The sequence below is a fragment of the Trematomus bernacchii genome, unplaced genomic scaffold (genome assembly GCF_902827165.1).
Source record: "Trematomus bernacchii unplaced genomic scaffold, fTreBer1.1, whole genome shotgun sequence".
Classification (NCBI taxonomy): Eukaryota; Metazoa; Chordata; class Actinopteri; order Perciformes; family Nototheniidae; genus Trematomus; species Trematomus bernacchii.
The window spans coordinates 711,573-737,620 of NW_022988043.1; the positions used below are offsets into that span (position 1 = coordinate 711,573).

General features: G+C 41.0%; 1 long non-coding RNA gene across 1 annotated transcript in view; it reads right to left on the reverse strand.

Moving 5' to 3' along the window:
* Window positions 1-1,689: 1,689 nt before the first annotated feature.
* Window positions 1,690-26,048, reverse strand: part of LOC117473029 — a 35,024-nt gene continuing 10,665 nt past the window's right edge. Inside the window, exons 2-4 of the long non-coding RNA XR_004554981.1 lie at window positions 22,403-22,462; window positions 5,210-5,308; window positions 1,690-2,369 (exon numbers count right to left, since the gene is read on the reverse strand). This is a non-coding gene — a long non-coding RNA (uncharacterized LOC117473029). The remainder of the gene's footprint in view (window positions 2,370-5,209; window positions 5,309-22,402; window positions 22,463-26,048) is intronic.

Here is a 26,048-nt window from a genome sequence, read left to right on the forward strand (position 1 = left end):
TTCTGTATGAACTATGGTAATTAAATGGAAAATATTTTTTTCCTAAACATCTGAGTGCAGGTGTCAGCTACAATTGGCAAAATTATGTGAACACCAACAATGGGTGCGGCCTGTTTTTGGGGGAAATTGACTAGTTTCACCTGGTAAGGCCTCCAAAAGAAAGTGGGCTTCTGCTTGTGCAAACATTACACTTTTTATTTACATTTAAAGATTACTCAAAATAACATGATTAGATTTATTGTGATGTAATGCCAACATACTAATATAAAGTTTCAGCCAGAAATGAGATCTTAGATGTTCAGAATTAGACACTTAAGGAAAAGTAAGATTTTGCAGCTGTGTGACACAATATGCTTGTCAAGAGGGTTTCAGTTTTACTCGGCACTTTGAAGGTGTGGCCCTTTTCATAATTGTATTCCATTATATGAGTAATTGTTATAGTACACCATATTTGGGAAGCATTGTCTGCCAGCAACAGAAATGACTGCAAATCTTGCTCAAGATTTCATCTTTGTATCCTTCAAGTTGATGCAGAGACATGTTGGAGCTATTTTAGTACTCCTGAGACACTTTTTGTTGTTGTTTCCTTTATTTTGCTAGTTACCTGCAGATGTGACACTGCTGGCTCCAGGGCATCCTTTGTCTCATCACAAAAGCCACTAGCAGCTGATACGAACATCAGTGGACATTCGCGGAATACCCACCATCTCACCTGTCACGTTGTAACAATCACATCGACAACTTGGTGCAAACATGGTGTGTAAAAATTGACACAGGTATCAGCTTGGATTCCTGTCCCACATGACTACTGATGTGTGTGTGTGTGTGTGTGTGTGTGTGTGTGTGTGTGTGTGTGTGTGTGTGTGTGTGTGTGTGTGTGTGTGTGTGTGTGTGTGTGTGTGTGTGTGTGTGTGTGTGTGTGTGTGTGTGTGTGTGTGTGTGTGTGTGTGTGTGTGTGTGTGTGTGTGTGTGTGTGTGTGTGTGTGTGTGTGTGTGTGTGTGTGTGTATAGTATGTGTTTGTGTCTGTCTGTCTGGGAGGGGATAGGTGGAGGCCATCTTTCATCTCTTGCTGTGATCAGATATTCTACATGATATGATGATACAGGCCCAATTAAGGGATGGGGTTGTGTGAAAAATGTGATGACAGGGCAAGCGGAAGAGTAGACTGTGATCTGACATCTGAGAAGGAGAGAGACAACGGAGAGAGAAAGGTAGCAAGAGAATGGTTCGGGTGGGGGAATATGAGGGGGGACGGGCGGGACTGAAAGATGGTTGTAGAAAAGAAGAGTGATGCTGTAAAGGAAATGAAGATGGTGTAAGTGTGAGAAAAATAGTGAGAATTAATGTTAAGTAGGAAGGGACAGTGAGAATTAATATGATTAGGAAGGAGAAGGGAAAATGGGGAAGCAAAAAAGATGAATGGAGAGTAATGAAAGATTGAGAAGGGAAGAAAATGATGCATCTATCCTATAAGAAACAATTTGTCAAGATGTTATGGATCTTACTTGTGATCCTTCTTGTTGTACATTGAGTAGATTCAGGGGAAACTTTAACAGCGATACGAAAGTTAGATTGTTGTATTTTTCTTTCAAAAACATAAACCTGACATGCAGCATGGAGAAGAAATGGCAACAAAAAGAAGCATATCATTCCAATTTTTAATTGCTATTTTGTATTTCGCACAGATATATTTGATTTGACAGACATAGAGAAGTACACCAGAAACAGCACAGAGTGTGAAATCGAGCTAATTCTAAACTGGGAGGCTTCTGTCTGAACCTTTTCCCCACATTTCGTTAGTCTGTCAGGATAAACTACAACTGTGTCAGGTGTATGATTTTGATCGGGACGCATTGGGCTTTGATCACTCTGCCAGCTTTTATCAGTGTGCATGCTCTTTTCATAACCAAATAGGACCCAATTATGTCAAGCACATTGTTCTTTACCTGGAGTGCCAGAGCACTACTCAGAGAAGAGGAAATAACTCACACTAAAACATCACTTAAAGTAAAAAAAAATGCCTTTATTTTGCTGTCAAAAAATATACTTGTTAGACTCAATCAGTTACATTAAATAAATGCAATTTTCAAAGTGGAGTATATTTTCATCATTTCTTCTTATAAAATATTCTCCCATATACAAATAAATAAATATATATATTAGTGCAAGGTCACAATACTTTTCAGTTTGGTCAATCTTATATCACCATTTGACACAAAGACTGAAACAAGAATATGGTGAGGGTTCAAGAGTCGTAGAGAGTAACATGAAACTCCTAGAGATTGTGAGATTTCTGATGGGACATCTTGAAGCTTCTGTCTTGACGATATTCAAGCTCATCTCTTGTTGATCAGAAGAACTCGTATACCTATAAAAAAAAAAGAGAAATATGACAATGATTAAAAATCCAGGAAATCTCATTTGACAATACCTTATATTAACAATATCAAAGCATCAAGGTGTCAACTTTTAATGGGCTTTAATAACATCCTGTGTGTGTTACATCTACACCTAAAAAAGGTAATCTTAGAAACTATGAAGTGTGAGACTAAATCATCATCCCCAGCCAGAGGGGCTCTTAAAGCAACCTGTATGTTACATTTTTCAACAAACACATAATCTTAGTGTGTACAACACATGTTGTAGAGTTTCATCACATCCCAAAGCAAGATCTTTGAATGAAAGGAGTTCAGTGAGCTGTGAGTTCCCGGTGTACTTGACAGTGACAAAGGCCTGAACAATAGCCGCTGACATTAGTCCCCCTCATATCACGCTGCACTTTCCTCCCATTGTTCCCACTGCACTTCTCACATGTATTGTCTTACGTGATATCCTTAGAACCTGATAAGACGACCGGTGAATGTTTTTGTAGCTGAGGACACAGGCCTGGGAGTGTCTCAGGGTTACAGCTGCTTATTATTCTCTCATAGAGGAGACTGGTAGACTGTAAGGTCTGGGGAACGCCTTATCGGATCCCCTGTACACCCAGCTAACCTAGGTTACCTGCACCTCCAGCCCTCCCCCACTACTCTTCCCATACTTGACACTCCCTTCTTTACGAGGACATTATGGTATTATATTTCCCCAGAATTATAGAGCTTGTTGACAAGCATGAAAGGTATGGGGCCCGATATGAACGTATAGGCTGTAGAGAACAGCTGGGGTTATTTGAGACAGTAAGGTTGTCTGACTGGTTCAGTTACATTTTCTGTGTATGGTGTTGTTGTCTACAACATCACACCACAATGGCCGAGTAGCACGTCATTTGAAGATCCAATGACTTAACAAAAGAGTTTCCTTAAGGTAAACTCTAAATTGCTGATTTATCTTTTCTGACACTCTTGATAGTCAGCAACTCCTCCCCTAATTTTTTACAAGCATTTAGAAAACAGTTTTGACCATACTTTCTCTTTCAACACATTTCTCTGATTTTTGGCTGACAGTAAAGAGCAGTTCAGGATTGGCAGAGGGTCCCTGAGCCATCAACAGTCCAACTCAGCCCATCTGTATAAAGATGAAGGGAGGTGGATTCAGACAACTGAAGCACACCACCCGCCTGCACACGGCACCTCAAGGGCACATACTGCCTTCCTGGCCTGCCTGTCTATTTGTGGCAGCTGATCTTAGTCAACGCTAGATGTGCCTGTGCCTCTCTCTGCAACCTCCCCATCTTCTCTGCTGACACTGCAGTTTGATGCCTATATATAAGGATGATGTCCGCAGTGCTTGTGTGTGTGTGTTTGTGTGTGGATCCACAACGTTGCTGATAGTTCTCAGTATCTCTGATATTCAGGTTACATCAAATTTGAAATTCACAGACTGAACAGGAAGATCTGAGCTTGATGTTTATAATGTAAATGAAAATAGCTGCAACAATGCAGCCCAAGTAAAATCAGTACAAACACTACCATGCATGATAACCAACAGTTGTACTTTCACCAATTACGAATGTGGACTTGTAAAGATGTTTCTTTAATTGTCAGATTGACTTACTTTGACTCAAACTCATTCCTTCTAGTATGATACCTTTAAAATAATGTTGTACATCACCAACATAACTTGATTAAAAAATATATATTTATTTTGTCCTTCTAATTTTTGTGATTTTTAGTGGACCCTGATTTTCCCAGACGAGATCAATACACATAGACAGTTGTCATGCTCTCCATCACAATGCATATATATGCAGAAAAATACAGGGTTGTTTGGGAGTGGTCTCCCCTCATCCACACAAAAGGATTTCATGTCAAATTGTCCCTCAGGAAATCGACAAATGCAGAAAGTAGTGCCTGGTGTTGCCCCAAGTCTGGTAACAGGGTGGAAGAGTTGTATGCTTTGCTCCCCTTATGCTAACTACTCCCAGTAGACTACAGTCAGATGCATCCACTCTCCATGAGGAGCAGGCTGCTGCTGCTGACTGAAGCCCATGAGACCTGCTAGAGACTACTGAGAGTCATTGCATGAGAAACAAGATGCATGTGCTTGCACTGTGTACCATTACTTCATTTAGACTATATAAACATGGGTAGGTGAGGACACTGTTGTACAAGCAGAGGCCAACACACAGATTGGTGGCAATAAAAAGACACACATGTACAAATGCACAGACATGAATAAACAAAACATACACAAAGATATGGCTGACACACACATCTCTCCACCATCCTATTCTCTCCTTATTTCTCTATCTCTGTCCGTGCTTCTGAACCTTACGGAGACATATTCTTTTTCATCTGTCAGTATGGATGGAAACAGACATGTTCAAAACACACAACAATGGCCTTGCCAGCACAGAGGAGGCTCTATGTTTTGTATGCTTGAAGCACTGCATTATCTCCTAAGTGTCTAGCAACCCCAGTATAGTAAATAATGGATGCTCCTCGTCCTTCTGAAAAACCCTTCTTTCACTTCAGGGACCAGTCATGGTTTACCTGTATAAATGCCCTTTCTGTGTCTTTGGAGAAATGGATAGCATTAAAAGATGTGGGTCAGGCGATTTCATTAGCACAGCATGTCTCTCTGTGTCTCCTTCAATCAGCCGTTTGACAGAAGCAATGTCACTCAAAATGTCTTACAGACACTTTCATATAGAATACTCTGAGAAAAAGGATGCAGAGACCACTGATCCATAGCAGGGAAATCGTAAAATATTGCCCATATAATAAGATGGAAGAAATGTCAATGCTTGAAAGGGGAGTGCGCAGTCACCTCTGAGATCAGCTGAATATCCTTGACGTCCTTAGTCTGGAGACTTCAGTCTCTATGCCATTTGTTTCTGGGTCATGATCTACGAGGTCACCATCCAACCTAGAAACACAAAATAGACAAAACATTTTAGTACTATAGTTGTAAGTTTACCCGGAAATTAACACACATACATGGAAGGTATAGATTTCATTTTTCCGACGCTGAATAGAGTCAGACTTTATCAGAAGATGCGAGCCCTGTTTGACTTAATGGATATTTCTTTTTGGCCTACTTTTTTCTCAGTACACTCAAAACACCAAGCAATATTGGATGTGACTATTGTGTGCAAGTACGTAACTAAGTCTCTTTGGTCTCCTTCCCCCCATGCATTCTGAGGTTACATCGAAAGAGTTTCAGCTATTGTGAATTATTTACTTGATTCACCATTCGGCCCTTTAACCCCTCAGCAAATGCACAGGCAGCCGGGGTTAAAAATACACTCCCACAGGGTCTGAGTTTGACTCTTCATGCATGTGTATGTGAGCATGTGTATGTGTGTGGGCTGGGATTTGGTAAAAAATAAAACAGTATATAACCTATGACACATATAGCAACTTACACTCTCTTTTCTACAGACACACACTCACACACAGGAACTCAACAGAGCATCATTATATGGGTACTTTCTGAGTGAGAATCCCTGCTGTCCCATATGGGATTATTATAACACAGCAGTGTGTGTGTGTGTGTGTGTGTGTGTGTGTGTGTGTGTGTGTGTGTGTGTGTGTGTGTGTGTGTGTGTGTGTGTGTGTGTGTGTGTGTGTGTGTGTGTGTGTGTGTGTGTGTGTGTGTGTGTCAGTGTGTGGGAGCATGTTTGTTATAGAGAGTAAGTGAGACCTGACCATGCTTCATGACCTGAGTGAATGTGAGGGGGCACCTCTCTGTGTCTGTGTGAGTATAAACTATATCCTACAAGTATAAAACTGTGCCATGTCCAATCATTAGCAAGTAGGTGCTTTCCTTGACAACTGTGTCAAACTACAGAAACTAGCTTACATTCACTTACAAGAGGGCATGTATACTGTGGATATTTTTCATGTTAAGCCTCCAAGTCTAAAATAAAGGTGTCTGTGATTTGTGCCTGACTAACAGCAAACTGATTGAGGCAGCAGTGGCTTTCCTGTCTGACCGAGTGAATATTAATGTCAACGAGATATGTGGGCCTTAATGGATCTTCACACACACACACACTCACACGCACACATCGACACCAACTCTACTTGTCCCTGTTGCCGTGGTATGTCCCTGGCATGCAGCAGTGTTGTCATGGCTACCCCCAGACACATCCGCCATCCCATAAGTGGGGGGATGCTGAGCGCTTCAGAGGGGCTGGCGCCGAGGCTTTCCCCCCCTCAGCCCTCAAACCGTCAACCCCCATTCTCTATCCCCTTCCCCCAAAACTGAAGCCTTCTCCCTTATTCTCCCCCAAAAAAGGCTCAGCCTCATGAAGACTTCCTGCTTGTCAGCTGGTAGGCCAGGAAGCACAGTGCTTTTATCTTGTCCCAATGTTGGGCCCTCCATTGCTCTTAACTGGAGTGGATAAAATAGAACATGGGGCAAACAATGAGATATAGACAGAGAATACCTAGTACGCTTGCACCAGTTTTCCTGTTAAAACCTCAAATAGGTGTTTGAATGGTGCTTGTGTGTATGAATGTGTGTTAACCCTCAGGGCTAAGCTTGTAGTTCATCCTGAACTGATCCTTTTCATTAGCCATTATCAATAATTCATCATTGCACTTGCTTTAATGCTTTGATGTGAGCAAATCCTCGATCCGCACACTTTCACATTGACACACATGCACACTCTACTTAATAGCACTCACTCTCTTGCCCTACGTCCAATGCCACCGAGGTGAGTATAGATGTGTAAACGTGCACATAACACAGTCACTGCACCTAATGCTTCAAAAGATAAATACCTATCAGTCAGGAAAAAAAATACATTGTTCCTAACTGGCAGTCATAGGAACTCTTGATTGAGGCGAGAAGAAAACACTTTATATTCTCTACAAAAGTCTGTTTTACTGCATATCAAGTTATATTTGCAATAAAAAGCCATATCAAATCCTCTACTCTGAGATGAGCAAATTAAAGGGTTAATCTTTTATGACATGTTTCCCCCTATCCATGCTCTTTTTTGACCTCCCTTTTTATATTCTCCAATATGGCAATGGCTGCACATCTGCTGAAAAAAAGAATCCTCTTTGATTGGAAGGCTAAGTTGAAGTGTCAATTGTTCTTATGCAAATGACGGTACAGTTTCTCACATCTGAAATGGGTTGGGGGCACAGATGGGGGTGTGTGTGTGTGTGTGTGTGTATGTGTACCCGCACAAATCTCCCTACAAAAACCTACAGGGCCATTCCCCCCCCCCCTCCAACTTTACATCTATACCTCTAAGGAAGGAAAGCTGATGTACAACGACAGCTGGCAGAATGGGACGGAGATATTTGCATGCACATTGTCCACACTGAACGCCAAACAGATCATAAATTCAGAACACAATGCCAAAACCGTAACAAAGGCGTAGAACTGCAAGTAGGCGCCCAACACATTCGACAATACGGCAGCCTGATTCTATGTTGTACTGTACATAATGAGATGATGTTGGGTAAACAGGAACACAACAAGAGCTTGGAGGTATCACTAGTATTGTGAGCGAACAAAACAATTTACAGCTTTTGTCATTCAAACACTTTCCAGTAACATTTTCTTCTGCTGTTTCCATAACAGAGGTGTAAGTGAGGAATATAATCCCAGTGTCTGTACAGAGAAAAAGGTACAAGAAGGGGAAAAAATGGTAGAGAGAAAGAAGGAGTAATTGAGAGCGACAGAGTGTGCCTAAAAGCATACGTTTGTGTCTAAGTACAGTTTGTGAATGAGTGCACGCTCCTCTATATGGTAATTAAAGCTTTGGACTAAACATTTGAATCTGGATGACAGATTAAGACCGATGAAGTGAGAATGGAAAGTAGAAAGAAAGGAAAGAGAAGCAGACAGACAGAGGACTCTACAAATAGAGTCTGTTGTCTGAACCTCTCAGCTGATGTGGTAGTTCAAGAAACAAAAAAGGGCTTTTCAGGCCCAAACAGGATCAAACAACCTGCTGTGGAGTCCGGTTACACCATAACAATGGCTTACATTCACTCTCAGCCTCAACACACAAGCTTTTTACCTCAAAGGGTGGAGAGAGAGAGAGAGAGAGAGTAAGTCTGGTTTGGAGGGTGGGTGCATGCACCGTATGGAGGGGGGTATAGCGATATATTAGACGATAATGGTGTTCAACAGATTAGATGGTATCAGCCTACCCTGTTTGTTTTCAACTGTCTGCTTCTGAAGCTCTACTAAGATCTATGGTCAACCCCCGCAGGCACTCCCAATCTCAAGGAAACTTTTAGATATCGTTAGAGAAAGTGAAGTACTCTGATAGATATAGCGTTCAAAACTCTTAGATAAAGACAGCTGGTGAAGAGAGAGCAGCTGAGGATTGCCCGAAAAGTGAAATACAGACATGTCTTTGTCAAAATCAGTTGTTGTCTGCCTGATCGCGTTGGACATTTGATGGACTTTTAATTGACTGGTGAATGAATTCATCTTTTTTTTACACTTCCCTTCATTAGCTCAGAATATTGACAGATTCCTACAGATATCGTAAAGCCAACTAGCTGTCCCTTTAAGCTCCTCTGTCCACAGCAGACAATCTGATTAATCACATACACACAATAGATAGCTACTTTCTGCTAACCTCCAAAGACCCTGCCTCTCAAGCTATGAACAGCAGCCCAGGCAATTTGTATTTGTTTTACATTGGTTCAGTAGTTCTGGGGAAATTAGTATGCAGTCAGGGATGGGAGAGCTTGTCAAGATCAGGGTGAAATCTCTACCCACCCACCGGGCGGATCTACATTCATGAACAAGGTTGACAAGGAAACTGACTAGTGTAAAGACAAGGAGCACATAAAATGGTGGAGAACACAATACATATTATTTTTCATATGAGAACACCTTTATAGACAGGCCTTCTCTTTGTCTGTCTGTCTCATATGTCATCTGTCAAGACACTCACTTTTTTTTTCTTTCTTCCTCACACCCTCTGGCTCTCTTTCCCAACACTATGTGTCAATTACGTCAAGATGCTAAGGCCAGTCCTTTTGGACAGTGTTCTGCTGGACCGTGGAGCGAATAACATCCATGTGAGGAGAAAGCGATCTGGGGCCCTTCTCTCGCTGAGCCCGAGCTCTCCTGGGAAACACACAGCTCATACAATAGATAGAGGAGGCCTTTTGTTGAGTATCTGGGAGCTGCAGGGCTAGCTCTGGATCAAACAGGGCTGTGTGTACATTTCTGCATTTTGCACCCGCACACATACACACTAATACAAGTGCAAACCACACCACACTGACATGCGAGAGTGCACACACACAAACACACACCTTCGCCCACACACACACACAGAATCAGAGACTTTCTTCATCTCCCTTAACTCGGTGTGACTAAGTAAACTTCTTCACCCTTTTGCAGTAGTTACCAAGGGCAGAGAGATGAATTTGAAATAGCCAGCAAGAGAAGAGACACAGTGGAGAATAGTTGGGTAAATCAGTGTTTTAGACTGCTTTAGTGTCAGTCTAAAGAGGTTTTCTGTTATACTATATACAGATCAGAGCCTGTGGGCTCCCTCCTGGGGTCCAATGCAGGGAAATCCTGCAGGAAGGTGAATAATGCCTCTGGGTATGTGGCACAGTTATTTATTACACAGCCCTGATAATACTTTTTCAAATGTATGATTAAATATTGCCATGATATGTTGGGGGAGGGGTTGTACACAATGGGAGTACAAGAAGAGAACCAGCATAATATTGTATTTCTACTCAGGTCTACAACAAATACATATAAACCTAAGAGAAGCAGTCAATTGATGCACATTAGTATCATTCTGTATGTAGCATAACAGTTATATCATCATTCTCTTTGAGCTATGTTTTTCATGGTGTGAACAGATAGTGGTGGCAATATAGATACAGGAATTAAAAATCTCAGTCCATCTACCCAGAATGCATTTTAATACATTTCCATTGGAACCACTGCCTTGCTAGTGGCCGTCTGCCCCTCAGTTAGGATCTGTGGGAATTCTCCTCACTGAAATGAACTCACACCGTCTGACCCTATTCATCCCCAGGACTGCACTTTCTCTAGGACTCCCCCTTTTTCAGTCCCCCTGTTTCCCACAGACCCCCTCTCTCTTCACTCCCTCTCTCTCTATGCTTCTTCCCCTTCTTTCTCACTACCTTCCCACCGCCCCCCTCCCTTTCCAAGTCTCTGCCTTGCTTTCAACTCCAATTTTGGGCACAATGAAGTTGTTCTGGCTGACAGTTTGGCCAGTAGAATAAGTGTTGTTTGAGCCTGCTGTGTGGCCCTGTAGTGGGCCCATTCTCCCCCTCGCCGGCTCAGTTACCGAGAGCCTTGTTGGTGGTACACGGAAGCCATCCGTCCCCACGCTCCCACCCTGACCCAAACAATTACCCTCAAAGCTCACATGCGCCTCCTCTTTACATACTTTACATATGCTATCTAATCTTCCACTTCTCTACAAATAAAGAACACTTTTGCAACATGCCATTTTAAAACCGTACAATAAAAGGTGTTCTTTCTTTCATATGTTTTTCTATGTAATGAGTTGAGCTACCATGTGGTTCACTTCCATATTGCATCTGTTATGGTGCATTCACTGCTACACCACAGCCAGATTGGCCTGATTTACTCAGTTACTCCATGTCTTGTAGGATGTGTCAGAAAGGATTCAGTATTGGGGTCAGCTGGAAAGACAAAGCCTGCAGCCCTCTCTCTTTTGTCGCTTTCAGTAAGCATCAAGCAGCACCCCCCCTTCCCTCTTTGCTCTCTGTTTTTCTTTTCCAGTTCTCTGTTCCATTGACTTATCAAAAATGTATAAAAAATCACATTATAAATATTCTTCTTGTGTGTATCCCCTCTGAGACAAACACAGACAAAAGCACACACACCAGAAACCAGGACATGAGAAAGTGGCTGGGAGAGGCCCTGATGGGGGGGGGGGACCATATGTCCAAGCGTTGTATATCAGTCGGCTCGCCCTCAGCGCTCTGCCAGACCACCATAACTTAGTTTGTCTTCAGCACAAAGTTTGGTCCAAGCTTGACTGGGTTCATTAGGAACCTATTCTCTGGAGCCAATGAAGCTCAACAGACCTCCAACAAAGGAGCTAATCACACCCACTGCTGCTCTCTCTCTCTCCCTCACCTCCACTCTGTATTTAAAAACTCCACTATTTCCACAAATTCTCACTCCTTTACCTAATAGAAACCAAATATAAATAATCAGTCGGCCAAATAATGGTAAGTGCCGCGCAAAATTAGAAAATACTGCACCATCTGTAGACTGTAGAGCATGAAGAATAAGCAATCACAGCAGAATAGCTAAATGATGAAAGAAAACAGAAATTGTCCAATAGTCATACCTTTCATTCTTTTGTATCTAGACCTAAAAACAAAACAGGATAATTGTGACTCCATTGAAGATTCACACCTGTGACTGTTAGTGCACGTGAGCGGACTTTCGAGGTGTCATGTTCTCACCTGACAGACACTTTGCTGTCTCGGATGCGAGTGTTAGTGAGATGCGGTGTGTAGAATATACGCCTACCAACAATGTGTTTGTGCTTGCATCTGAGTTCATGTGTGTGTGTGCAAAATGATGTGATGCACTGACAATGGAGAGCCCCAGGCTGCTGAATACTTGAAATGACCTTGAACCTCAGCGTTCTCCATTCCCATGGCTGCAGGGACGGTGAGCACGTCTGTGTGTTTGTGCGTGTGCGTTTGAGAAGAAGAACAATGAGGCTTTGCACTTTGTGTGTGCACCTTATAACTCTTCCAAAATTCTGTATCACAGTCAGGGTCAGAATATTTCCAGATAATCTACTGTATAGTGAATAACGTAGATGAGATTATATGGCCATTACATTTATGAAAAAGTAAGTATTGCTCTACTGAAGTGAACATATTTGACATCTTGTGAGACATTCGAAGACACATTATCAGGTTATTGTGCTTATTAGGATAGAGCTCATATGTTTGTACTATCTTATCACATCAGATTGAGTATCCTTTTTCATGTGTGCCGCACATCCCAGCATGCGGTGACTGTATTTGCTCACCCTGCATCAAGCATGTGTACTCACTAAGCAGATGAAGAGGACTTGGTGGGTTAAGAATGGCGGTAGGGGGTAAGTAAAGGGAAGGAATACCCAGCAAGGGGTCGTAAAGGCCATGTCACCGGGCTTGGACACAAATGTCAGCAGCATGACTACCTGTACATGGACCCCCAGCGGTGAGAGCGCAGGAGATAATCAAGAAAAACAGATAAAGAGGAGAACAAGATGTCTTACTGCAAAAAAAGCAAGCTAGAGTAAATAAGGTAAATAGAAAAGCTTGTGAAGGACACATTTGAGAACACGTTTTAATGATTTGTCTGACGTGGAACCTAGCATAATTAATTAAAAAAAGACTGAATGATGTATGAAAGTAGAAAGAATAGCTGTTTCGTTTTATCTATGTTTTGTGTTTTTTCTTAATTATTAGGGGGAGGAAGTTGTCCATGCAAAACTATGAAGATATTTTTCTTAACTTATTTAAACAGTAGTGGATTATATAGTGTTTTAACTTAACTTATTAAACACTCACTGTGTGCATCCTTCCCTTGCACGCCACATGTTACCATTCCTGCTCCCTATGCATTAGATGTTGAACATTTCAAAGTGAAGAGAGAACACTATGCCCTCTGCAGCCTGGAAACAATGAATACATTTCAACATTTTTGCACTAGCAACTGAATATTCCAACAAGTACAAACAAGCAGGCTGCATACAGTATACACAGAGGAGAATGCAATGTTTGTTCTCTCTTTTAAAGGTCAAAACACAACCCTGCGCCATTCTAAGGTACTTTGAAGATCACAAAAACATTTCTACCCAGGCACTCAACGTTAAAAAAGATAACATCCAATTTACGGTTCCTTTGGTAACAACAGAAAATATGTATATTTTGATGCATTTTCCATTCATCTATGCATTAGTGAAGAAGCTCTTATAGACAGCAAGTGGACTGTAGGCAGGAGCCTTGTATGCTCGTTTTTGCATAGTTAGAAACTGCAGTGTAGCGAGGTTAAACATTGGAAATGCAAACACCTTCGTACTCATTCACTCATACCAAAATGATTGTAGTAATTTCTTAACTTGGTAATATTATCTATAGCATAAAGGGAAATGTGATTGATAATACATATACACATAAACACACACAGACCTTTTTCATTCAGATAGCCATAGAGTGTACATTTGTGTTTAAACACAACAACAGCAGCTTCCCTGAAGCACATCTCGAGGCCATCTTCTCCTAAGAGATGCATGATGTGTCTTCAGTAAAAAAAACAGTCCTACATCTGACTCTTAATACAATTGTTCCTCTATTCCCCTTTTACTTCATTTCCTTTTTGTGTCCACCATTTCCAACCTCTGCCTGGAATCACAGCAACATTCCTGAGTGAAAGCAGTGTGTTCTACTTATCAGCGACATTTTTACAGATCCCCAGCCAGACAGTGGTGATTTGTGCCTGTGTTAAGGCAGAACTATTCCTTGCCTCTTTCACAATATAGATTGCTGCCATTATCTGGAGCTATTCCTCTGGCTGACACAAAAAAGAAGCAGAAAACATGGTGGGAAAAGGATGAAGGAATTTCACCCAACCGCTGTATGAATTGCTGATGGGACCTGAGTGACAATTTGGTATGCAATTGTCAGTGTCAGTCACAGAGACATTGTCATGTCTGATTCCCATCGTGTGGAGCCAAGCTATAGGGGCTACACTGTGTTGTCAGAGGACAGTTTTCCATTGAGGAAGTCCAATCAGCATCACAGCGCTTTTGTTGGTATAGCTGGGTTTAAAAAGGCTGTGGGAATTTAGTTGAGTGAATATGCCATTTAATGTACATACACATGAACACACGTATTTAACAATGAGCCAGGACCTTTGACTGTAGTGGAACCTGACCAATATTTCAACTAATGTGGCGTGAATGGGCCGGAAATGCAAATGCAACGCTGTCCCCTTTCACATTGAGGAATGAAATAAAATCTTTTGTGGCTGCTGGACATTGAGGGTGGGAAAAGCGGTGAGGCAAAGGGGTTCCTTAGGCCACTCGTTTGGGCCGTGAATGAGCCAGTGCCCAAGCGGGAAAGATGGTGTGCCAGTGGTCTGCTCTGTTAATTGATTGCCTCTACTAACAAGGGCATAATGTATTCTATTGTGATCATCCTTTGCCCATGTTCATTAAGCCAGGAAGCAGCGTGATCTTTCTTTTTGTCTCGCTCCTGCCCCTTTTCTCTCCCATGCTCCTCTCAACCCCCCCCCCCCCCCCCCCCCCCCCCCCTCCCAATCCCCTTTTTTTTCTCGCTCCTCTTCTCTCGGTCCATCTTTCTCTCACACTCCATTGCCGGATGGAAAAGGTGATGTAAAGGTGGTATGACAGGCAAAGCATCCCTCGCTACCCCAAATGCAAAAAACGATGGGGAACAAAGGACAGATGTAAGGAATAAGAGTAGGTGGCTGGAAGGATGGTGCAGGAAGGAAGTATGGATGAGAGGATGAGAGGAAAAGTCAAGGATGAGAGATGATGGCTGAGGAGGTAGAAGAGTATGGAAACAAGAGGAAGATGGTAGGAAACGAAGAGGGGGGAAAAAAATCAAGATCAGAGAAGCACCTCTCTCCATCTGCCTCCATCCCTCTCTTTTTCCTCCACGTCCCCCTCCTCTATTCCTGTCAGGTTCCCACACGCTTCTGCTCTCCCCCCACACATTTTCTTTTTACCCCCCTTCTCCCCTCTTGCCCCTTTTACACCTACCTCCCTCCCCGCTTCTGCTCCTCACCCCATCTCTGCTACGCCTCTCAATAAGAGCTGGCGGGACAATAGTACCATTGTTGCCCGTGTTTGGGAACCCTGGACTGAAACAATCGCTGTTTACCCAAGCAGGGGCACAGCCTGGACCCTCTCCTTCATTAGAGCCGGGCCTAGACTGATTAAGTCAGTTCCGCGAGTACAATAAGCCACTGAGCCAGCCAACAAGACTCATCCACTCTCCTCTGTCACCTCACTCTCCCTCTCCCTCCAACACTTCCTCCCTTGTCTTTTGAAGTCCAAACTTTATTTTAATTTCTTACTATTTAGGTGTTGTTCATTATCAATGATCCATCCATCCAATAAACACACAGAGAAAAGAGTAACATAGCAGAAATGGTGGATAAATGACAAAATATTTCAAAGCCATTAGTTTGAATCTGATCTATTTTCAAATGACCTTCATAATCTAGGACAAAGCTAATTTCTTTATTATAAATTCCCAGTTGGTTTGAACATGCTTCAGGCATCGGCAATATGACTGACTGCAAAAAATAAGAGACAACTCTTTTCCCATAATGGTGTAAGATCATAACAAAAATTGGCATGGAGGTAGTGTTATCAAGTTTATGCTTGTGGCGGAGAAGCACTGAATCAGTGGATTGAAAGCCTTTTCACTCAACCACATCCCTCAGCTCTGTGGCTTGTAACAGAAGTATGCTACCAGCACTATGCAAAACAGCATCATGAATATGCGTAATTAGGTGGGACTGGTGTAATTTTTCTGGGTTATGGGATGTGACATTTGTGGAGCAGGAGCATACATCAGCATAAGCACGACTGACAAATGCAAAATCACTTTCTCTACAATAAGGCATTTTACACTTTGCAATACAAAACATGCAGTTTCCCTTCATACACTTTACAGCTGCCTGCAAAAATGCACAAAGTAATTCAGATAAACAAACACACACAGGTACACACACATACTCGCGCATGTAAAGAAAAGCCCAGTTGGAAACATGCCGTAAAGAAACTGCAAAAAGGAATGTGCATTTGGCACTGAAATAAATCTGTAAGATTGGAAAATAAAAAACTCTCGATCACAGTCCATTTTTTAAAAAAGCACAAGTAACACAACAACAGAGAGACATATAGTACATTTGTGTTTACTAGTAAAAGGAAAATATAAAGGTTGCACTTCATCTAAAAGCATAGACATGAGAATATGAGAGGGACACAATAACTCAATGATGATGGAGGAAACCTGAAAGAAATGAAAAATGAAATAAAATAGGGCCTAGCATTAGAAGGCATGATACAAAGACTGCTATTGCCAAGCAACGAGGATAAAAAAGGGATGATACGCATGGATGTTTAACATAATATGCTACTAGCTATCAGTCGGTAATGAGCTTTACACATTGTTGTTAGCGACCAGGAAATGCAGGAGAGCTGATGAGCGAGTCCAAGCTAATTTCCCTCCACACCGTACTATGTGGTTAAGAAATACATAGAAATCTATCCTTTTTTTTTACACAACATTGAATTACTAAGCAATAAGGATCTATAATACGGTATGTTTTTTTTCTCTTTCATTTTTTCCTGCGTTAGTATTCAATTTGGAAGAACCATCAAAAGAACTGAACATGTGAATGCACAAATGGACAGGCACATGGGCTGACAAAAGCATCCATTAATAATTGGATCATATTCTTAACAACCAGACACACACTCACTCACACACACAAATTCTTGCACATTTTCAACACACCTCTCTGGCTCTTCAGAGAGGGCCAATTTATAGATACTGTACTGAACCCCCCTCGCCACCTCTCGTCTCTCTTTGCCTTGCCATGCCCCTTTCCCTTTCCCATTTCACCCATACAGACACACATACAAGCACACACACACACACACACCGGCACACACACCAGTACACACAGCACCCTGCCACAATCCACCGCCCTGCCACACATACCGAAGGGGAGGACACATCCCTCATAGCACCCAGGAAATTAACTTGACATTTGATGCAGACAGAAAAAATATATTTCGGTGGGGGGAGGGAAAAAAACAAAGTGTACTAAAGCAGAGATAGCATAAACCCATCCCTTGTTCACCCTTCCCCACCCCATCCCCCCTTAAGCCCAGGGACGCATTCGAAGGGGATTTTAGCGATCTGCAATGCAGACGCCACTTGGTGCCCACGAAAAAATGAGCTTCATATTTTGCCTGTCCTTCCCTGTGTATGCTGTCTGTCCCTCTTTGTTTCCATCTTTTATGATGCCGGCGATCCATTTTCATATCCACTTCCCCTCCCTCTGACTCTCTGTCATTCAATTTGGGAGGATATTAAAAATAAATTATTGGTGGTGTGTTTGAAACCAAGTCCCACCTTTCAAGCTATTCCTTATGAATATAAATATTCATTCAGTTACAATTCAAATTGTTGTTTCCACGCAATTCTTTCCACATTTATCTCATTAGACCCTTCCTCTGATTCACCTATCTCTTTGCTGAGTAGTTCAATTCAAACAGCTTTGTAAATCTGGCTTGATTCCTCCAAGATTAACCATCATTTGAGAATACAAAAATAAACAAATGTCCACTGGTGGATATTTTTGTACAAAGCAATAACAGCAGTAGTGACTCTGTAACAGTCTATGATTTCATGCAAGCAGAATATAAAATGCAGTGTGATCTTGCATATGTTTGATAAGATTAACGACGGCATCAAAGGCCGCATAGTAACCTCGGCAAGGGGCCCAAACACCACAAGCGAGAGCAGGCCACAATTAATACATCATTATGCACTGCTACAGTTTATACCCGTAAACACATACAACACACAGCAGAACCCCGACCAGCCAGTGCCTGTCTCAATATCCCCTGCATTAGACATGCAGCAATGTTAACATCATTATGCACAATTGTGAATGTCTGTCTCTGCCCTCCCCCCTTTTACTCCCCAACCATATTGTGTCTGCGTGTTAGTCCGTGCGTGTGTGTGTGTGTGTGCCTGCGTGTGTGTGTCTGAAATAAGGGCGTAATTATTTTTATTTAAAATTGTACGCAAGTTGAAACCAATTGACTGCTGATTTTCGTATGGCAAGAAACCTCTGAATGCAATAGACATTGATATTAGCATTGATTTAAGGTGATTGTTATAGTGAATAATCCAATGGTACCAAAATACTTGCTATGAAAAATTACAATATTTTTCAACTATGATTTTTTGGCATATTTCTTGTATTTATCTACAAATTAGGATTTAAAATGTTTAATTTATTTGCGATTAAATACACACGCAATTCTATACCACACACACACTGCAACGCTAATGTATTAATGTAAAAATGATATATAATTTAGGATGAAAGCAACTGGACTTTAAAGTTGTAAATACTCAAATGAATGTTTTTGCACTTTCTATGCTCATGCATCTGTAATATTGTCTTGGCACAGTATATAGGTAACCCTACTAGTGTTTTAAATATTTATGGTAAGAACCAAATCAAATATCCAGGGAAATAAGTGGAGAATCTTGTTCTTACTGTGGAGACAGACCCAGTTCATCATTACCTAAATCCCCCCAGTTACTGAACGCACTCGAGGAAATGTCACATGTTTGATACATATTTACTGGGAGGTTGAGGAGGACTTTCATTAGCGCTGGTGTTAATGTCTGCTCTACATTTCTCTGAGACACTACGGTATAAATATTCCCCCCACACACAGACACAATTACTGCAATGCTATTAACAGATATTGTATCACATTTGCATCCATTTTGTTTTACGACAGCCTCTTCAGCGAACACGGCATATTGTTGCATTATGAAATAAGGAAAATAATTATGCAAAAAGTCAACAAAAAGGTACATATCGTTTAGGCCTTAGGAGTCGTACTGGGATGTATTCAGTACTTGTATGCAGAGGAAATTAAGTAGTCTTGTTTTGCTGAACACACAAAAATTAGAATCAGATTCAAACACATATATTTGTAGTTATCTGCCACAACTTAGATTGTCCGGCAAGTGTATACAAAGTCCTTGGCATCCCTCTGCTTATACAAACTCCCCTCCTGCCACCTCGCTATTCCTTGCTGCCAGCGATTTGCATTAATTTGCATGATTTTACAATGTGCATATCCTTTGTTCTGACTGTATCATGATGCAGAAGAAACCATCCCTACGCATCGCTATTACACAGCCCTATGAAAGCTGTATTTTAATCTGGTTTAATTTTAAATTGATAAGAAGAGATTTCTGCAAATACCAGACTCATCCCATGCTACACCAATAATAATGTGGTGCATCAGAATGAGGAAAAGAAAAATGAGTATGTCCTAGTTTTGTGGAATCTTTGAACAACCATGGAAATGACATCGTGTGCTATCGCTAAGAGGCATGAGCATCTGCAATATATAGCACGGGGTAGAGGTTGCATCCAAGCATGAAATATGGAATTACTTGACAAATAGGAAAAAGGAAAATTATAGATTGAAACTAAATCATTGAAAAGAAAAAAAGCCTTTCACCTATTTTACAATATTTTAATAAATACTGTACTCCTTCTGTGGCCTCCAACTTTTAGTCATCATTTATAATTGCTGGCATGATGAATAATTCCACCTTTGCATTTACCATATTATCTTTACTGTGCAAAATTGTTTATTTGTATGTTTGTGAATGGACCTATACCTACTGCAAGCCTCATTGTATTCTGGTGTCTTTTGTTCTCTGTTGTATTATTCGAGACAACATGCACACACTCACACACACGCTGGCGCTTTAACACTCCTTAATCATGCAGACACATGCAGACGACTTCATTAATCGCTGTGGGCTTGCACTGATGATGCAGAAGCCGGCCTACTAGACTGGAGGGATAATATCCAGGAATACGGGCGCCACATTTTAAATACTTACCCCCGCTGGCACCATAATAGTAAGCAGCTGTACTCCAAATATGCATGGTTGATAAATGATTATGAGTATAGAATAGGAAATGAGGCAGTGCAATATAAACAAACTATAATGTATAGTAAACATACTGTCTTTTTTATGGGGGATTTTTTTTAATATTCATTATATGCTATATGCTTTTTTATTGTCTGAGCTTGAAATAATATCAATCCTGACCATACACATATGAGAGAGAGTGAGAGAGAGAGACATAAATGGATTGTAAAAAGTCCATGTCCTTAGCCTTTCTTGATATTGTCTCACAAAATACTGCAAAATAGAAAAGGTGCTCTGTGTTCCGGTTTCAGCTTCAAGCCCCATGACCTTGCTTTATTCTGCACACAGGTAATGGCTGAGAGGGGGGGGGGGTGTTACTCATAAAAACGCCTACCTCTCAAACTAAATAATGCAAAGTCAGATATAGCTAGACTTTTAGCAGAAGGAAGGATATGTAAGATGATAGTTTTGTATGCATAGAAAATGTTTGCAAAGATTCTCCACAGATGGTCTTCAGTTATTCAATTATCTAGTGAAACCCAATTAAACTAAAGTCAAAAGTCAGCTTTTAATGCTATTCAGCCAAGTGTTGAAAAAATGAAAAGCTGTTGACCTACCTCTTTATACAATGACACAGTTCTGAAGTCTCAGGTAACAACACAGAGGGCTAATGGGTTTCACTTTAGCCCTTTAAACACCTATCGAAATTATCCTGGCTACACTCTGCACACTGAAGTTATGCTGGAATGAAAATATGTATATAGGACATACAGAAAGATACCAATGGTCAGCTATAACATATTCTATTCAAATCAATGTTATGGTGGCAAAACCATTAATTTCATGCCAACAGGGTAATTCTGTGGAAATGTACTGCAGAATTGGATATAAGGCTCCATCTCTCTGTGGTATAGATGGAGCTACAGACGTGAGCACTACCTTTTCCTACCCAGTGACTTGCCCTGCCTTTCCAATTGGCCCTTCTGAGCAGTCCACCAAATGTGTGTGAGACAGTATTGGGAGTAATTAGGATGAGTATACTGAGGCCCATGGGTGCTGACATACCACCTCTTCTCTTTAGCCACTTTTCTTTTCTTTTTCTAGCATCACTAAGAAATCAACTTTTCAACTCTCAAAACAGAACTTGTAGAATCAATGGGGTGTTTTGATTTGGTTTGATTCTTCCTACCAAAGAGGCCACTGTGTGGTATTGTTTTATCGGCGAAATATTGTCTTAATATAAGCATAGTATAGTGCTGTCATATTTTTGTAGCTGACACTAGCAGATGTAAAACCTTTCAGCTAGTTGTGCACAGTGTGTACACCTTCTATCTTAACACTTTGCACCAACTCAGCCGCTTTAGAGGTCACTTAATTGTCGGAAATATTTGGTCAAAGTTGAAATAAAGACAGCACAGATGGTGATTGGCTGCTGTTTGCAACTAATGTGATACATATGTCCATGTCATGAACACATCTCAGCTCATTAAATAGTTTCTATCGTTTCAATAACATATAATGTCACATGTTAAAAAGGCTGTGGTTCTAATTGATAGAGCGAGATGTCCTGCACGCAATGCTGAGCACTGATTACTGTTACCGCATGGATTTCAATGGCCACAGGAACAGTTTGAAATCACTTCCTGGTTATAGCTACTGTTGGTGCGTATGTGTGTTGTGTTGTGTTGAACAGTGAACAGTAACCTCTGTTTCCCCTGGGCTTTTGTCTTTGTTATGGACCACAGGGCAAAGAGTGGGTCATGGGATTTGATATTGCGCACATCGCCTGAGCTCCCTTCAAACCACTGCCATTCTGTTTACTGTGTCCTCTGGACCATTACTAACATCCATGCCTTTATCCAACACACACATGAGCTAACTTTGCTGCAGGCCAACAGACACACATGGACACAGGCTCACACATCAGCAAAGATAGGCACAGTTTGAAAAAATAAAACTCTGACAAGAAAAACATTTTTGACCATGTTTTGTAATACTTTGTATCAAAATGTGTCCGAACAAAATCGAATCCATGTATTTGGTAAGTAATCCTAAACACTGTGTTTTTTTCAACAACAGCGTGATTTGTACATTTAAAATATAATGGTGATTATGATGCTCGGCATTTAATCAGAAATGTAAAGACTGATTATCAATAATTTGATTGTGTCCTTTAAGTGGTCGCAATAATCTCAAAAAGACCCCCCCCCCCCCACAAACACACACATTTATGCATTTTTGTTTATAAACCAAAGCTCACCTCATGGGGGTCTTCTACTTCCTGCTGCCTTCAGTTCTCCACAGCTCAATTTCTCCATCACTACAGCAAAGAAAGACACAAAAAGGCAGAGAGTGAATACATTTACCAAGAGTTAACCTTTACATGTTGAGTTACTCTTTTTGAGCAAATCACAATTAACGTGTTTCCAAAAAAAAATAAAAGAGGGAAAAGCAAACACGCAGTTATATGGTAGAGTAAAGAAACAGGGGTAGCATTTACCATCGCTAAGTTGACTTGCAGGAAATCAAATTGGCAATAACTTTGTGCAAACGTCTTCTCAACCTTTACACTTTGCCTAAGAAGTAAGTTAACTTGATATCTTTATGGCAAGTGAGCTTCTGGTTTGCAGATAATTTGAAGGTCATTGGAGGTATACACCTTTTAAGACTTTATTAATATCAGAAATTGTGTAAATGTTAACCTAGAGCTCTAACGTTGTACTTTTGGTATACATTATACCTAACTATGTCATATTAACATTTTGATAATTTTAGAAATTGTGAATCTCTCCAGTCAAATGCTGGTGAATGCTAACTCAGTGTCAGCAGCCATGTTGTTGAACCAAACCACCCTTGACCTCTGCTTCCTCTCACTGGAGTGAAAAGGTTACAAGTCAAATGTCAAGGCTAAAGGACCAGTTTGAGGTCAAAGGTAAACATGATAGATTTCATCAGTCTTTGGTTCGTTTTTAGACCAAATGATTGACCTCACACAGCAACATGCCGATGAACTTGGATGGATCTTTAAATGATGAACGAGAACCGATTTAATAACTGGTCTGCTATTAAAAATACTGTATTTGGACAACAATGTTGCACCTTTGATATTCGATAAGTACATTTCATTACCATGTGGTGGTTATGACGCTACGTCGTTTTTGTTTTCTGGATTTCATTCGGGTTATGTTCCCCAGTGATTGTGAGGCTCTTCTGGCATGTCAATATCAAACTGACAGATGCCACATTTTATTAGAGCTCCGTTTCAAAGTGCACACACACTCACACGCACATCATATTCAAACACTTGCACAGGCACACACAATGTCATGACAGTGCTGCATGGCAATCAAATATTAACAGAACCACACAAGATTCTTATGATTGTGTTCTCAATTTTATTTATATTTTATATAAAATACATACTCTGAATATACATAAAAATCAAGGATCCCGATAAAATAATAAAAAAACATAAACCTCTGACAACCATTATCTTTAAATTCAATTATTAATTCAGTGATAATAATAAACAACCAAAATCTTCAACCAGGGCGTTTTTCTTATACTCCCCTCTACACTGTTCTGAGTGTGTTTTGCGGTTGTGTTGCAAACCAGTGTGTGTGTGTGTGTGTGTGTGTGTGTGTGTGTGTGTGTGTGTGTGTGTGTGTGTGTGTGTGTGTGTGTGTGTGTGTGTGTGTGTGTGTGTGTGTGTGTGTGTGTGTGTGTGTGTGTGTGTGTGTGTGTGTGTGTGTGTCTTTTTAGCCCTACGGCAGGGTTTAGGGTAACTATACAGCATCCCCCTCCACCTTCACCCCGTTCCCTTTGCGGCTTGTGTGGCTTGTCTCATCCCATCTCCCTCCTGCTCCTCTATCTCCCTCCTCCGCTCTGCTCCCCCCTCTCTCCAACACTACTCTGTTTCTAGCCTACATATGTGTGTGTGTAGCATGGGTTGGGGGTGGGTGGGCGACGACTGTGCCAAGAATCGTCCACCTGCTTTCTCGAAAGCAGCAGTGTGTTGATGCAGAGGACGCTAGCTCTAATGCAAATTGCATATTTATACACACAATCACACACAGACAAAATGAGATAACATGAAAAGGAACATAAAGACCGTAGGCCCACAAGCCCTTCTTTTTATAGAGTGTACAAATAAAAATGATGTTTAAGTGAGCTGCACTGATTTGAAACACAGTGTAAGTAATTGAAAATAGGAAAAACTACATATCTTGACTTAAGTGATGCAGAACCAACTGTGCCTTTCTCACACTGTGTGACTCCTCGCCAATTGCACCTACCTATATGACAAAAAGAAGTATTCATAAAACAAAAACATTTCCTTTACGAGAGGTGTTCCTACTCTCCACCCCGGTGGCTTTCAGTGTTTCATTATCCAAATTCGAGGTCTGCTTTGCCACCGGCTCCCCCATGATGCCTGTCTCATTTCCTCCCGGTAACAATCCATTAGCCAACGCCAGGCTCAAACATGCAGCCGCTTAATTATTCCCACTTCTTTGGCAGCACGCCGGGGCGTACCACTCATCAGAAGAAACAGGGAAACAGCTGATATTCTATACCTTATGTTGTGTAAAAAAGGACACCAGGCTGACTATGACAAGGACACACACCTCATATATTATCCTCGTACACACAGTATATTAACATGAAAACTTCCAGATGAATTCACACACTATACATTATGCACACAATATACATTTATCAATATAAACTTCGTCAACCAATTTAACCAAGCTGTAACCGTAACACCTCCGATAACACACTTTCTGGTGAGCGTGTGTGTGTGTGTGTGTGTGTGTGTGTGTGTGTGTGTGTGTGTGTGTGTGTGTGTGTGTGTGTGTGTGTGTGTGTGTGTGTGTGTGTGTGTGTGTGTGTGTGTGTGTGTGTGTGTGTGTGTGTGTGTGTGTGTGTGTGTGTGTGTGTGTGTGTGTGTGTGTGTGTGTGTGTGTGCCCAAAAAAATAAGGATGATGTGTGGTATAATTCATCTTGAATAATTTCCTGCACATTCTTCCTCATGCTATGCCTCAGGAGCACTTCAGGATGAAAGAGAATGCTAATGCTGTGTCTGTATCTCACTGAACAATGTGTGTCTGTGCGCTGTGCCCATGTGTGTTTGTGTGTGTATGAGTGTGTGTGTGTGTGTGTATGTGTGTATGTGTGTGTGTGCCTGTGTGTATGCCGCCTCACTAAGCAAATTTATGATAATTAACAGATAGGAGAGGTCAGCTACAGTGTGTGTATGTGACAGTGATAGTGAGTAAGAGAGAAGGAGACAGAAAATGATAGGGGAACAGTATAGCGCTGATTTACATAAATTGGCAATATTGTCACCGACTTCTTTTCTCTGCTCTAAAGCAATTCTACTGTCATTTTTGGCGTTACATTTTCGAGAAATACTCTCACAAAAAGAGCAATGTTTTATCAGTAACTGTTCCCAAAAGGTAAAATGTTGCACCTTTATCCTTGAGGTTGAAGTTAGTACACTGATACATTCGTCATAGATACAATACACTGACTTTTATTTGCACCTTAAGATGGCAGGCACTCATTCAAGATGACGGCAATCAATATATTTAATGGACATTATATCACTTTAAATTACCACATAAATGCATCTTAGATTAAATAGTTTCAAATATAAATGATTTTTGTGTCGCATAACAATGTTTAGTTAAACTCAACTCAATAAAATCCAATTAGCAAATTGATTATTGGGCTCCAAATAAATTGAAATGCTTAATTGAAATGATTAAATATTACCAAACACTGGTTTGGTTTCGATGATGGTGCAAGTATTAGCGCTTTTACCCAATAAACGGCGTGCAACCGAAAGCTAAACACAGTCCGATCTTGTAGGTGACAGTTATCGAGGAAATTAATACATGCAAAT